We start from the raw sequence: 15,035 nt of genomic DNA on the forward strand, positions 1-15,035 counted from the left end.
TTTTAAAATTACCTATATTCAGCCATTACCCTGTGTGCTGAGTATTTGTTTTCATCACGGTAGTATATATTAAACATGTCTGAATTCTAAAAATAGTTGCAGATTATATTGTACATGCTTTGTGGTTTCCATTCCATTTTGAAAAAAATTAAAAGCTAGATCACTTCAGAAACTGCCCTTAAAATGCTGGGAGCCTCAAAATTATGCTACTTTGTAATCTAGAAATACACTGCTGGAAAACATTTCCTTCTAGACATTAGCATGACAGCCACAGTGTGGAAAGGAAAGCTCAACGCCAGACAGCAGGATGTAAAGAAGACAGACAGTTAACATATTAAGAAATGAATATTGTCTGAGATTTTAAATGTTTTTGGTAAGCATATAAACTTTAATGAGAAGCTTTGCACTATTTTGTCAAATTGTGCTCATGCATACATCAGTGTAAATTCAGAGTATACACGACTGCAAAATTTGGGTGATGGCTTCTATATCTGTCTATAGTAAAATGTGTGTTAAATAGCTTACTAATGATAGGAAATTACTTCCAATAAGTCAACATATTAGTGAAAGGTTGTCAAAATACTCTTTAAATACGCAGCTCAGTGTAGGTAAGTTTGAATCCACATTAAAACCTAATGTGATGAATGAACAGAGGCTTATAAACAATGTAGACCACTGAATTCATTAACAAACCTAAATGTGTAACCTTATAATCATCTAGTAAGCAGACAGAGTTCGCCAATATCCCTTCAAAACACAGCTAAGAAGCTGTATAAAAACAAATCACCTTATCGCTGTTAAACTTACTGCTACAAAAATACCTGGTAGAACTTAGCCAATAAAATATTTGGCAGCAATTTAAAACACACACGTATTGTCCATCCATAACCTAATTAAATCTCAGAACAGATGCATAATATCCTGAAACTGTTTGCATAAGAACTGTTGTTGTAATCCTGCTTCAGGAATGTAGGGAGAAACTGGTTATAGGAATGCCTACCAATGTGGATGTAGCTCTATTGATACCTAAGTAAGGTGTAAAAAGAAATATCTAAATGAATCATCCATGTTGGGTAATCATCATCAGTGGCCTCAGGAAAGCAGGTTAGAAAGCCAGGACACAGGACATTTGCTGAATAACAGTCCAGTAAAGAAAGTAAACACATGCATTCAAATACTACAAAACTAATGAAATCTATGGCAATGTTAACTACCTGAACCATGACACACAAGTACACTTTAGAGAAGGCTCAATTACACCAAGGTTATTAAAATCATTTCTGCTGACATTGTTTCTCAAGGTTTGTACTAAAAACTAAGGGGTTTGATTTGTTTTTCTTCTAAGGAATTAAAGGCTAAATTCTGCTCTCAGTTATGCCCATGTAACTCCAGCAGCACAACAGTATTGATTCCACTGGTGTAACCAAAAACAGAATTTTGCCCTAAGTGACTGAGTCAAAACAGCTTTATCCTAGCACTGAAATGTATAAACATTTACAGCATGTAAGATGTCTGCTTTGAAAACGGAATGTTGCTTCAAGGTTCAAATATTTATATTGCAGATGTCTAATCAAATAAATTTGACTTTCTGCTGTTTTTTGCCATCCCGTCATTAATTATCTGGATGCAGTTTATGGCTACAGAAAAAGTAAGACAACTCATAGTTTCCAAGTTATGATCATGGTTCCAAACAGTCAGAATCTCCACTACTGAAATACAAAGAGCACAATTCTACCCTGAGATACACGCATGCAACTCTCACTGAAGTCAATAGGAGTGGAGGGCATGCATATCAGAGGACACAACTGAGCTCATAGGCAACAATTAAATTATAAAAAGGCTCATACATTCTTGCCAAACAATACACAGTTATGAAAAGAGAAACAATGGATTTTTTTAAATGCCATCTCTGCTAGAAATTAATACACTTTCATTCTTAAAACATGTACATCTACACATTCATACTTAAAAATTTCAACAAGCACAGTTTACAAATTAAATGCACAGGCTCAGGCAAGTTTCTTCCTGCTGAATGCATTCAGTTTGTATTTCAGCTTCCTATTGTTATAGTTTTAAGGCATAATGCAGTCGGACACTCCAAATACAATTTTCCAGTCTGAATATGGGATCTACAAACTTGAGCCAAGCTCTTTTAAAGACTTACACACTGGCTTATTTTATACATTGTGAGTCATTCCAATTAAGTAAATGGTGTGTAACATTAAGCATATGAATGAAGTCTTTGCTGTATAGTGGCCCTCCAAAGCTATTATTGACTTTAGTAGAATTTGTATCATACTTAATAAGTATGGTAATTATATTTCTTTCACAGGTACAGAAAACATCATAGCATAAAATTAATCAAGTTGGATCCTCAACTGGAATAAACTGGTGCAACTCCATTAAAGTCAGTGGTGCTACAGGTTTGACCCACTGTACTTGGGCTACGTCTACACTGCAGGGTTTTGATGCAAGAAGTCTTTTATGGAAGAATTCTTGCGCAAAAACTTATCCACACACTCAAAGCGCATCGCTTTTGCAATGAGCTTTTGCACAAGAGAGCATCCACACTACATGGATGCTCTTGCACAAGAAAGCTCTGATGCCCATTCACAGAATGGCCATCAGAGCACCTGTGCTTTTTTGGATAGGCTCTTTTTGCACAAGAAACCCCTGCGGAGCGTCCACACATGCCTTTTTGTGCAAGAGCTGTAGCGCAAAAAGGAGTTATGCCTCATAGAAGGAGGTATATCTACACCGCAAAAAGCCCTCTATTCTGTCGACTGACTGTAGATTTTCTCACGTAAAAATGCGCTTGAGATGTGGACGCTCCGTGGGTTTTTGCACAAAAACGACCATTTTTGCTCAAAAACCTTGTAGTGTAGATGTTGCCTTAATGACCTTAACAAAATTAAATCAACAGACTACCCAAAGTTTACAAAAGTTAGCATCCACCTCATTCATCTGATTATATTCCTCCAGTCTGTCATGCATCATGCCATCTAATATATGCAACACAAACATCACCAAAAAAGTCCATTTTAAAGGGTTCTCATTTTTCACTCAAGTGAGCCAAATTGGCTCCCCTCGCTCATTCTCAGATAATTCTGAAATATTGGGGGGGGGGGGGAATCCAAACGTCTCTATGTTTGCTGAAGAATGGAGAAAAGTTGCAGATTAAGGCAGTTAGTGAACAGATCAAAATGATTATGTTGTCATTCTAAATCTTCTTTTCTTGTCCAATCATTCCTGTGCTAATAATTGGTCTTAATAGATCCTAGTGATGGCTCTGTACTATGACTATTTACAGAAAGTAAGGTATAGCTACATTTTAACAAAGGGTGATATTCACTGTGTCAGGAAACTTTAATCTATACAAATTAAATGTCACTGCTGTTATTTCATTCCAGACAGCAAGTCAGTTATTGAGGTCATTTGCAAACAACAGATAGCATTAATACTAGTGATGTAAACTATTTTCATTCCCCCAGAGTACTGAGTAACAATCAGTCATATTTACGAAGAGACTCCAGCTCTTGATGCATATTGTTTTAGTAAGGTTGAGCAATGCAAAAGGTCATGCTGAGCTATAAAACCTCTTAGAAAGAAGCTATGCTAATTTATGAGCACCACTTCTTTGTTGATATACAACAAGTGTTGGATACCCATCTGTTATATCAGTCAATGTTTTAAGACTGTGTTATTCTCAAATATCTTCCATTTTCTGAGATGTTTTCTATAAGAACTGTTCAACTACTTCAAATTAACGCAATCTGATAATAGTTTTGGGTTTGATTTTATTCAATAGTAATGCAGAGTATGCAATAATGATTGCTAACCAGGATATCACATCATCAGACTTTAAAGGATTAAGGCCCTGCAAATGAATTCAGAAGAGGATTATTAGATATAACCAAAAAGAGTCTTTTGTAATATCTGAAAACTAGTGAAGATATGCATAATACTATTTCAAAGTAAAACAAATATACATGCAGATCACTTTATTACACAGAGCTTATTCAAGATGGCTATGGCAGTTACTCTTGTGAAACTAAAGATGTCTCCTTGAATAACTGAACTGTAATACTAATTACACCACAGGTGTTCCTATACAACTTCAGCTTCCAGTTTTACTAGAAAAACCTCAGATAAATGCCATTCTTTATCTCTTCTCACCACCTGACAAGAATACATTCAATATACACATTCATACTCACACATATGAAAATATAAACAGGACAGCTTATTTCAGGTTTTGTTTTGACACAGCTAAAGGACATATTGACAGAAAATGAAGCAACATTACACAAATGAGAAGGTATTTTTCTTCTACAGCAACCAAAACATGTATGATGCCTATCACACAGTTACCTTAGCATCAAAAATATTTAAATAGCTTGCAAAAATATTTATCTACTCCATAAAAATAGTTTCATTTTTATTACTGTACAGACAAGATTTCATGGGCAAAGGAACATAAATATTGTCTTCAGCTTGAGAGAGCATTTATAAATGGTATTTACTTCACATCTATGTGATTAATGCACATCACCACATGAAATAAAATACCTTTGTTTTAGTGTAACATTTTGGAGTGAATAGTATTTTTTTTAAATGGTTCAACTTTTAAGTGTCTCCTGGGCATTCAAGCTACAGAACACTTGAAAAAACACACTATGCAACTGTTCCCTTCCCCAAATGAGAAAGTGGCACCATAATATCCAAAGATAAAGATTTTCTGTGACTCAGACAGAACTCATCTAAACTTGTATCAGTTCATCTGTGCCAGCAGAGGGGTTTGTTGCCTTTTTTTTTTTTAAGAGAGAGAGACCAACCGTGTAATGTGAACGCAGGAAAAACTGCAATTCAGCTTCCATCCTTCCCCTTTGTTTTGCAGAACTACACTGTACTAGCGCCTTATCCCACGCCCAGAAATACATCTGGGTTCCTTTTAAGCAAGTTTCATCTGTCCACAGACAGAGAGCGATGTTTTCCCTCTGCTCCGCTCCCCCTCCCCTCCAGCTTTCCAACTCGAAGCATTGTCAGGAATCAACTCCATCCTTGCAATTCGAACACACTCCCCCCTCGGCAGGAACGCCAAGACGGGTCTAATACTTACGTAATTATTTCTGGGCACGCCACGCCTTGCAACAAGTCCCCCGTCCTCCTCCCCCCCCGCGCGCCTTCCCTTCAACAATAACAAACTGGAGTTCCATAGAGAAAGTGCATTACCTTGCAAGCCTCTATGCTGCACCCGGAGCGAGATCCCCACGCAATCCGACAGGGCAACGCCGGGGCCGCCTCAGCTCCAGTGCCCCCTCCTCCAAACGTGCCTCCTCCATTAATCGCGCCTCCCTGGATCTCTCCGAGCCCCCCCCCCCTCCTCGGAGTTGTGTTTTCCTCGCCTCGCGGCGCCTGTTTCTCCTGACAGATCCCTGCCTGCCTCTGCCTTTGTTAAGGGCTAGAAGTTGAGCGGTGGCTGGTTCCCCTCTGCCTCTTTAACTTCTTGTGTTACAGTACATGGCTGTGACGTCCTGGCTACATTAGAAAGGCGGACAACTGAGTGCCGGAGCCAGACTCCTCCCTCCTCCCCGCACGACACACACAGCAACAAGCTGCTGCGAGGGTTGGCCCGCTCCCCTCCCGCGGCCAGCCCAGGTACACACCCGCCCGCCTCTTTCCTCTCACCTTCCAGCCCTGGAAACCCACCCCCCTGCCACAGCAACCTGAAGGCCACTGCATTCTTGGGTGCATTCGGCATCTCTCCGGCCCCCTCTAGGCGATGCAGGCTATTAATGCAAGCCAGGAATGCAACGGTTAAGACAAAGTCGAGCAATGCCCTTTCTCATCCCCAACAAGCCTTTCTGAAAGCCACCGACCCAGGGCGCTGGGGAGAGGAGGAGGGGCACAAAGGTAATCTGGTATTAAGACAGGCTGAAAAGTGTTCCACGCTGTGTGGGTCAGATCCCTTTTAAAAAAAAAATATGCTCTTAAAAAAAAACCAAGTTAAATATGTGGCTGCCAAGTGGAGTTAATGAAAAACCCTTTGATAGTTAACTCATTTAGTGCAGCAGGCATGAAATAAAGTATGTGGCACAAGGCCAGATAATAAAGGCTCCTCTTTGGACATCCTCTGGGCTCCCTCTCCTAGGTGTGATTCTGGCCATCTCCGGAGTGAATTGGGCAGTTGTTTTGTACAAAAGGTTGCATTTAGTCCTTTAACTGTCCTACCTCTAACCCACCCATCCTTTTACCATAATTAACATGAGCGCTCAACAGATACATGACAATTTACCCTGAAGCACAGAAAATGCAAAACTCTAATTGAAGGTCTGGATCTCTGTACTTACAAGCAGCACATTTCTGATCCATCAAACAAAAATAAAATTGTAACATCAATATTTGGAGTGAAGGCGGGGGAGAGGATTAACTAAGCACAAAACATGGTAAGGTTCATGACAGGCATTCCTTTACTGAATGTGCCTATTGTGTAGTCTAGAAATGACCATTATTCATAGAGTCTGTTGGTCAGCAGCACTTTTATTCTATCAGGGCACTGAGCTTTAACTTCAAGGATTTGCACTGAACTAAATATTTACTGTCTCCCACCCTTAATTTTTTTAAAAGCTTCAGAAAGTTTGAGGTGTATACATTTTGTTTTACTTCCCAATTTAAAAACCATTCTAATTTTTCAGCAGTGATCTTCTCTTGAAATCAATGAGGAATTATGTCTAAAAATCGATTGAACCACTGGGCCCAGAGTGATTTTCATAAGAGCGCTCTACAAGTTACTTTAAAAATCATTTACTGTGTAAATTGCTAAAAAGATGTAAGCAACAATAATGACCTGCAAAGGGGTGTAACTTTTGGACTTCAATACACCATTTGCCTCACATAGGTATGGCTGCAACACTGTTAAACTATAGCCAGAGATCATTTTTGTATGCCTTTCCTCCAGCAGGTTTCAACTTGTCACTTGAAATCTCATATTCTGACTCTTTACATATTCATTAATATGGACATAACAGAGAAATATGGTTGTCTTATACCTGGTTTTGGATTTGCTGCATCTACCTAGATTTTTACCCATACACACACACACACACACACCACACTACCCCCCTAGGGATGTGTAAATAAATAAAGCAGCCTGGTACCAGGTCTGAGTAGTAACACAAACGCATTCAGAGCTAGGGAGTTGAGGAAGTGGCGATTGGAGGCTTGGACTGTCAATCACAGTTAGGAGGCAGGCAGATGCAAAGCAGAACTACTTTGCATCGGCGTTTCCTATTTTTCTTTGCCACTCTCTCACTGTTAATGACAAAACAACCCCAGAGTTTAGGAAACTTGGCTATTTGCATGAAAAGAGTTGGTGTCCTTTAACACTGGAGATAGAAAGCATTCATTACTGCTACAGTGGGGAGGAGGAGATGGAGCACATTTAGCAGCAAGGATTGGAAAGAAGAAAGAGGGTGGGAAGAAGAGAAGGGAGAGTTGTGCCTCTCCCCAAAAAGGGACTTTGACCTTACAATGATCTCCGAGTTAAATATTTTTGTCACGGGTCAGATTATAACCTACACGGACTGTATCTAATTTATCATCTCATTCGTCTAAATTCATTATTTAATCATGCGCCCAGCAATCGTGTTTCCTTAAGAAAGGACTGACCTATTTTTGGCTGGAGATAAACGATCATGTTAACAGATGTTAATCTTGTAATCTGTTTTTCCTGTAAGCACTTCACATACCCGCATTTCAGACATTGGAAAAAAAAGTCTCTCAAACGACTTGACGTCACGATTCAGTTCTTATAAAAAATCTTGCAATGGTTTCAAAGACATTAAATCTTTTTGCACTTTATAAATGCTGATTTGTTCTGCCTCAACTCCCACAGGGTTTTATTTGCATTTCAAATTCCACAGGTTATACCAGTCGCCTTTTCAGAAAATGTAAACCAACAATAAGGCAGCAAATATGGGGTTGGGGGTGGAATCCTGCATCTGGATTAAATAAAGAGCAGGGTTCATGTTTAGGAAGAAGTCTGAACACATTTATTTTTGAACATCTAGTGTCCAAATGCCTCTTTAGCGATATGCGTCATGGACATAGACATACAATGCACATTCCCAACAAGATACTTGTCTACTGCCAGGAGCTTATTAACACTCATAACAAATGGTGCTAACTCCTAACCAGCACTTTTCAGTTTAAAACCCAGGGTTTCTTGGGAGTAGTTAATTGCAGAGGTTAGCTGGTTTTAAGCAAAAACAATGAGGTAACTGTCATTCGACACAAGGTTACACACACACACACAGCCTATGTTAATATCCCAACTCGTTTTCTTTTAACAAAGTTTACCCGGACAAAGTTTCCTAAACTTGTCGAAGCATAATTCAAATTAGGATCGCAACTATTTGGTATGCTAATTCTCACTGGAGATAGGGGGAGGAAGAGGAGGAGGGAAAAGAGGGGGAGGAGGAAAGCTTTTAATCGCACAAAATGTCTGGAATTGCATTATTTCTAGTCTTCTTTCTCTGTGTGTGTCCCTTTTTCTTGAATATATACATTAAACTCCCTCTTCACCCCCCACTTAATGGGCTATTTTCATCTTCTGGAAGTAATTGCTATACATTGTGCTTCAAACCCTTCTCAGCGTTCCAGTGTCCATACTGTCCTCCCCCCCCCCCCCAACTTCCTTTGATAAGCTGTGTACTTCTTTTCATGTTTATCATTCAGTATACACTCGCAGCTGAGGGGAGAGCAACTAATAAAAAGAAAGGAAAACACACACACACACTCTAGGCATCAAAGCATTTCATGCATACACTGAATCAATACTACCCAGCAAAAAAAACCCTTAATAATTTAAGTAGCTACTCCAGACTCGAAAGCTTAAGTCCCATCACCCACCTTCATTAGTCAGAGCATTTTACTTTAAAGTAAGGCAATTTGTTCTTTGTTTCTTCATGGATGAATATAGCATTCAGGCTCCCCCCACATCGCCTTTGACGAAGTGTACAAAGCCAAAAGGCTCGTACAGCCCATAAATTTCCCCAACAGTACCACCCCTGCAGTAACAATGATCTCCTTCTCGGCAAACAGGACAAAGTTAGCGTTTTTAAGTCCCTTACGTTACTGAATAAGATTAACCATTAATTGGAAAAGAGAAGTTTTTCCCACGGGCGTATTAAGAGGATTCATATCCCCCAACCTTCCGCCCCCCAAAAAGAGAAAAGGATCCTAGGGGAGATTTCCCCACCCCGTGCCTTACCTCGTTCGCGTAAGGTAATATTATTTGGGAAAGGACACACAGACAAACAAGAATCTGAAGGTGAAACCATGCGCTGAATGCAATAAGGAAAGAACTGCACATGATTCACTGCGCCAGCTCCACTCTTGCGGACGGGGGGGGAGCGACTTTCAAACCCTCTGTGCCAAGCCCCAACCCAGGGCCCCTTCAGCGCCAAACTTTCCCTTGCCCTTTGGCCAGCCGGGCTGCTTTGACTACCAAACCAAAGATCGAGCGTGGCTTTGGCGAATCCCGGTTGTTTTTCGTTGGTTCCCTCCAATGTATAGATTGATGTCTTCCCCCAGATGGGAGAATGGTCTGTCCTATATTAAATGCACACACTATCTACTATTGTCTCATCAGCAAAGTTCTAGTACAATGCGGGGAAAGTCTAGATGCTCGAAATGAGTCATATACAAATAATTATTCCACTAATAGAACTGAATCATTATCGGAGCTGTTCTGTATCTCACCTTCTTTCAAATGACTAAAACATTCAAGAGCTGAATTACTGTAAGAGATAGATAGATTAGATTAGATTTAGATTAGATTGCAAAACCCTATCTTTTCTATCTATTCTACACTGCCCACTTATCTAAACTCTGAAATGTAAGGGTTTGGAGTTGTTCCAGATGCATTTATATTAGAAACATCCTTTTTTTAACTCCACTGGTAAAATATTTATAGATTTATTCAAATGCACAGAAACAAAAACATTAAAGTCCTCAATCAAGATCAAAGGGTAATAGTGTTCAACAGTTATGCTGGAAGAGTTGAAAGAGCTCCGAGCAAATCAATCTGCCATATTCCTTTAAAAAAAATCCATTTCTATATTTGAAAAGTTCAAACCTTATTTTCCTGTATGTTTGCGAAGCTCAGTTTAATCGCCCAAAGTATGTGTGCTATAGGCGATGGGAACATGTTTAGTCTATGGCTAGAAACCCTAAATTAATCTTCTGAAGCTTGGTGCTAGACATCTCGGGTGTGTGAATGCTTGTTGTTTGTAATAATGCATGACGATGTATAATTGCCATGGTGGATTTTTGAGGCGGGATAGTATTATCTTTACACCCCAGAGCTTTCCTTTTTCTTGCCATGCTTCACCTAGGGGTAACTAGCAGTTAAAGAGAGGAATATACTGTCCCAATCATCCGTATGTGGACTTGCCAGACAATTGAGCTCTACGCTTGAAAACGGTTACCTAGAGCTGTGGTTTTTGTGCAGGCAACATTTGACTTTGCTGTGTCACTCCTCCAACTTCTTGCACTTGCGACAGAAACTACTACAGGCAGCTTCCCAAATATCCGATCCTGCTCTTAACCCCTACACTAGTCAAGGGTTATTACCAGGGGACTTGAAATAAAGAAAAGAAGGCAGGAACAGAAGGGGTGGGGGGAGGAGCAAGCAAGAGAAAGTTTGTAATGAGGATACACGAATCATAAAATGTAAGCTATGTGTGATTAATGATCTGCACTAATTTGAATAGCAGGCATGTTAAAGGTCATTGACAATTGTTGCTGGTTTCAGCATGAATGCCTGAGTGGGATGTATTATGTTTGAACAATCAAATTTCCTTCTAATTCACAGAAAAATATTAGGCATAGACATATCTTATCTAAATGCACACAAAAGACACTTTAAAAATGCAATTTACATATGTTTCAGGAGTAGTTTCTTCACCCTAATGTAGTGTTTTTAAACGCTTTCCTGGTGGATAACCTATACTCATAAAATCTGTTTTGTTCCTTATGCTTTCTAATCTTTCCTACATATTTTTTTTAACTCAAGGCCAAAATCTGTTCTCAGTTACTCCAGTTGTTGTAAGGACACTGACTGGTTATTCCAAATATGCACATGCATAGATAGGAGCAGAATTAATCTCTTTAAAACTAATCACACACACAATGCCATGTGCATATTTTCCTAATCATTACAGTTTATATAATACTTTAGCATTTCTTTACACAAAGAATAAAATATCCATTATAAATCAGCATTCCTGGGCAGTATTTAAAACTACAGTATTAGGCTAATAATTTCCATATGGTGAAAATTGACAGCTTATACCAATGAAAGGTGCATAAGATTTCCAAACTCCTCCACATAAAAATGAGATTTTCATGACCTGCCTCTTTTTCTCTCTAGTCTGTATAGATTCTTTCCTTTAGACAGTAAAATGTGAGCTCACTCAAAGCTATGCTTACTGCATCTCTATACAGTGCCCTTAAGATTCTTAATATTTTCCACATTTCTTTTCCATAGGGCTCAGTCCTTCAGTAAATAGTAGGGAATGGGTCTCTAAAGGAGAACTGAAGAACTGGGCTTCAAGTTTAGTAAATGAGCAAAACTCAACATTAATGGAATCCCAAATTCAGAAGAGTCACAGTCATTAACAAGCTGTATGTCAATCATGGAGGAAGACACTAGGGTTCATTTATCCATGTAGCTTTAAATAGTAGATTGTCATGTTTCCCCAGCTGATTCCAGAATTTCTGGTTTCAGAAACCAAAATGAGAAGATCAATATGCAAAGTTAAATACTTAAAAATATGCAAACAGAATTAGTATAACCTAATGGGTACTGCTAAAAGTTTCAAGTAGAGAAGATGTTTGTTAATTTTAAAATATGTTATTATCTTGCTATCTTAGTTGATTAACCTGCTTATCAACACTGTTTGCCAATTTTATCTTTTTCTGAAATCTTCCCAGAGAAGTACTCCCATTTCAAATTCTTTAGTTAAATTACATTATTTTGTATGAGATTGTCAATGATATTAATGGCTCAATACACGTTTTGCTATTTATAGGCTAGTATGTATAATAAGTCTGGCTAATGAAATACACAGAGCAGGAAAACATTTATTTACTTTTGCTACAGTCTAATAAATTATTTGTTCAGCATTTGGGACTAAGCTTTCTCAAGCTAAGGAAAATGGCATTTTGATGAAAATCTGTGCAATGACTTGTCTGCATAACTTAGCCTTAGGAATGATTGGTGGAAGTTTAGATAAGAAGGGTTCCTGAGAAATGCTATAATAGAATACCAAGGAATAAAAGGCCATGTCACTGTAAAAGCAGAAGGTGAAAACATATGTAAAAACTTCAAAGCAGGCAAACAAACCAAATTTTGATTATATATTACATATTCATATCATATATACAGATACTCTCAATGAATTGTAACTAGAGTAGTAAGTTGTTTTAGTTCCACTATATGCTAATTCAGAGTTATTTAATTCTAGTGCTGTTGAGTATGATTTTTTTGGTACAAAGACATCTGAAATGTATAAAGTACATCTAAATAATGCTTATCAGGATGACCTGAGGCCATTTGTCTCTGGAAGATTCTACCTGTATATTACAGAACTCATTTAAATTGGCAGTTTACTTGGTGTCTTTCATCAAGTTTGTTGAAAACATTCCTTACCAAACCCCCCAACTTTACAGTCTGAACTCTGCCTTCATCTCCTGTTTTTATCTAAGCCAAGGTTTTTGCATACAAAGTATACTCAGGGTAAAATAAAGCACAACAACAGTAAAACAAGTGAACTTCTATCTATTATTTACCATTCTAAAATGGAGTCTTACTACTGAATTTAGAAATAGAAATTTTTTATATATATATATATATATATATATATATATTATATGGAACTACAAAGATACTTGTGCACAATAACAATCCATTATGTTTTAAAGTAACATTTTACTTGTTAAATTTTTATTTACAGTTAAGTGCCATTTTAATGAAAGTGTGTAGGACCATGGTTAATTTCTATCTGTGACATGAATTCCACCGTGAAACAGAGAGAGGGTTTCAGTAAGTAACAAATAAGTTGGGTTTTTTTCTGGTAAAACACACTGATTTATAATCTGCGCCACAAATATTTAGATATTATTTAGTAATCATACAGTGCCAGATCCTTTCTGAAGTTTGTACAATGACAATTCATTATTCCCTTCTCGGCATAGTTTTACATACTGATGTGCTGTGAATCTGCATGAGCTGGAGGTCAAGCTCTCGTGCCCTGTTAGTTTAGTCACGCATAAATCCAGCAAATAGTTTGAAATAATACTTTCCATTAGGCAAACTTACAGTGTATACACAACCTTTCTACTTCTGAAGATTCCTTCAACATGGAACCACACCAGAGTTTTTGACAAGTCTCATGACAAGTTATTATTTCATGGGTGTGAGAAGATGTGGTTCAAATCCTGCTTGAGTAGCTCATGTGAGTTATCCCATTGCCTTTAATGGACCCACTCACATAAATAAAGTGAGTGGGAGTTGACTCTACAGTCCCATGTGTGACCCATGTTATAATTAACCTAATTTTTCTTTATGACAGAACTAATCTCGTGAACTCCCTCACATAATCAGCATTTTTAACTGTCCTGTCTGTCATTTTTCCTTCTCACATAAACACAGTTGCTGAGCTATAGAAGGATTCTGATTTTTTACACTTTGTTTCAATTAAGCCCAGATCTCATACTCTGTTTTAAATCCACTTATTCAGCTGAACTTTAACAATTCACATGAGGAAGAAAGCTGAAATGGTGGATGTTCAAAGTAAGTACCGCTTTAGTTCACATGGTTATTTTAGCTTCGTACTAAGTACTGTATAAAAATACCAATTTTTCCAACCTAGGCAGTCACAATTTTCTCACCCATATGCAATTTTATAAATTACATCAGAGCTTCACAGCAGGTAGAGAACCCACAAACCTGTTATTAATTTCAGCTTCACTGAAAGAATCTCAACAGCTGGTTTCAAAATAGCAAATATGGGATTCCACAGATGTGGCCCATAATAGTTTTAGAAATAAAAGGAAGTAGGCCACAAAACAGAATTAAGTTTAAGAAAGATAACTTCAGTAAGGATGCCTGTTTTTAAAGATTTCCTATTTTTGGTAGGGCATATTCCAAAGATTTTTTTTTTCTTTCCATGCAGACTACAGATTATGAAACTACAATGCACTAATCGTACTGCACAGTGAGTCTGAGCCATTAATGTGCTACACTCTTGTAAAGGCAAAACAATTGGCTATTTCTCAACCCCCAAAAATCTTATTATGTTCCCCCATGCATAACTGACTGTACTGGAGTGTTTGTGCTCTTTTCTAAGTGGACTGAACAAAGAAAGTACAACAACTAAAATGACCTATAAGATGTCAAATATAACTCTCATCATAAAATCAAATAGATTGATTGCTACCATTAAAATGGTGTATTATTTGGTGATATTTCATACACTTAAAGGAAAGCAGAAAAGATATTTCACAAATGCTCATCATTTGTAGATTTCAATAAGCAGGCTGCTTTGAACAATTTATATCACAGCATGGCAATCTCATGTGTTAAATATCTACTGAGTTAAATATCACAGGGAGGGAAAAAATACACCCAGAAGTAAGAGTAGAACAAAACAGCTACTTGTTTTTGCAAATATTTTTCCCTCAACTTTTATGCAATGGTCTGAGTGTTCTAATAATCATGGTTTATATGGTTATTCAATGCAGTCATGCAAGGAAAAAGGAACTTCAAAAAGAGAACATTTTACCTAATGTGTACTATTTTAAACCTTCAGTAATTAGAGAACTACAAAGGTCAAAAGAGCCATCAATATCAAGAGCAACAGAGTAGAAGTAACATGTTTAACAGGAAGTTTGTTGGAGTTTAAGCATTGTAACATAATATACCATAAGCACTTTAGAAGAAGGCCTATAATGTCAAATAGGAGAAGAAA

General features: G+C 37.9%; 1 protein-coding gene across 8 annotated transcripts in view; it reads right to left on the bottom strand.

Annotated features, from left to right (window-relative positions):
- ZNF516 (zinc finger protein 516) overlaps positions 1 to 13,404 on the bottom strand; it is a 151,795-nt gene extending 138,391 nt beyond the window's left edge. For 3 of the 8 annotated variants that reach the window (XM_075921076.1, XM_075921071.1, XM_075921074.1), the window contains exon 1: positions 5,233 to 5,628. The gene's annotated coding sequence lies outside the window, so the exon portion shown is untranslated. Of the gene's footprint in view, positions 1 to 5,232; positions 5,629 to 8,910; positions 9,225 to 9,271; positions 9,409 to 13,384 lie in introns of those variants that run through there. The other 5 variants (XM_075921070.1, XM_075921075.1, XM_075921073.1 and 2 more) reach the window with 4 other exon arrangements.
- Positions 13,405 to 15,035: the final 1,631 nt, after the last annotated feature.

The sequence above is a fragment of the Pelodiscus sinensis genome, chromosome 2, assembly GCF_049634645.1.
Source record: "Pelodiscus sinensis isolate JC-2024 chromosome 2, ASM4963464v1, whole genome shotgun sequence".
Classification (NCBI taxonomy): Eukaryota; Metazoa; Chordata; order Testudines; family Trionychidae; genus Pelodiscus; species Pelodiscus sinensis.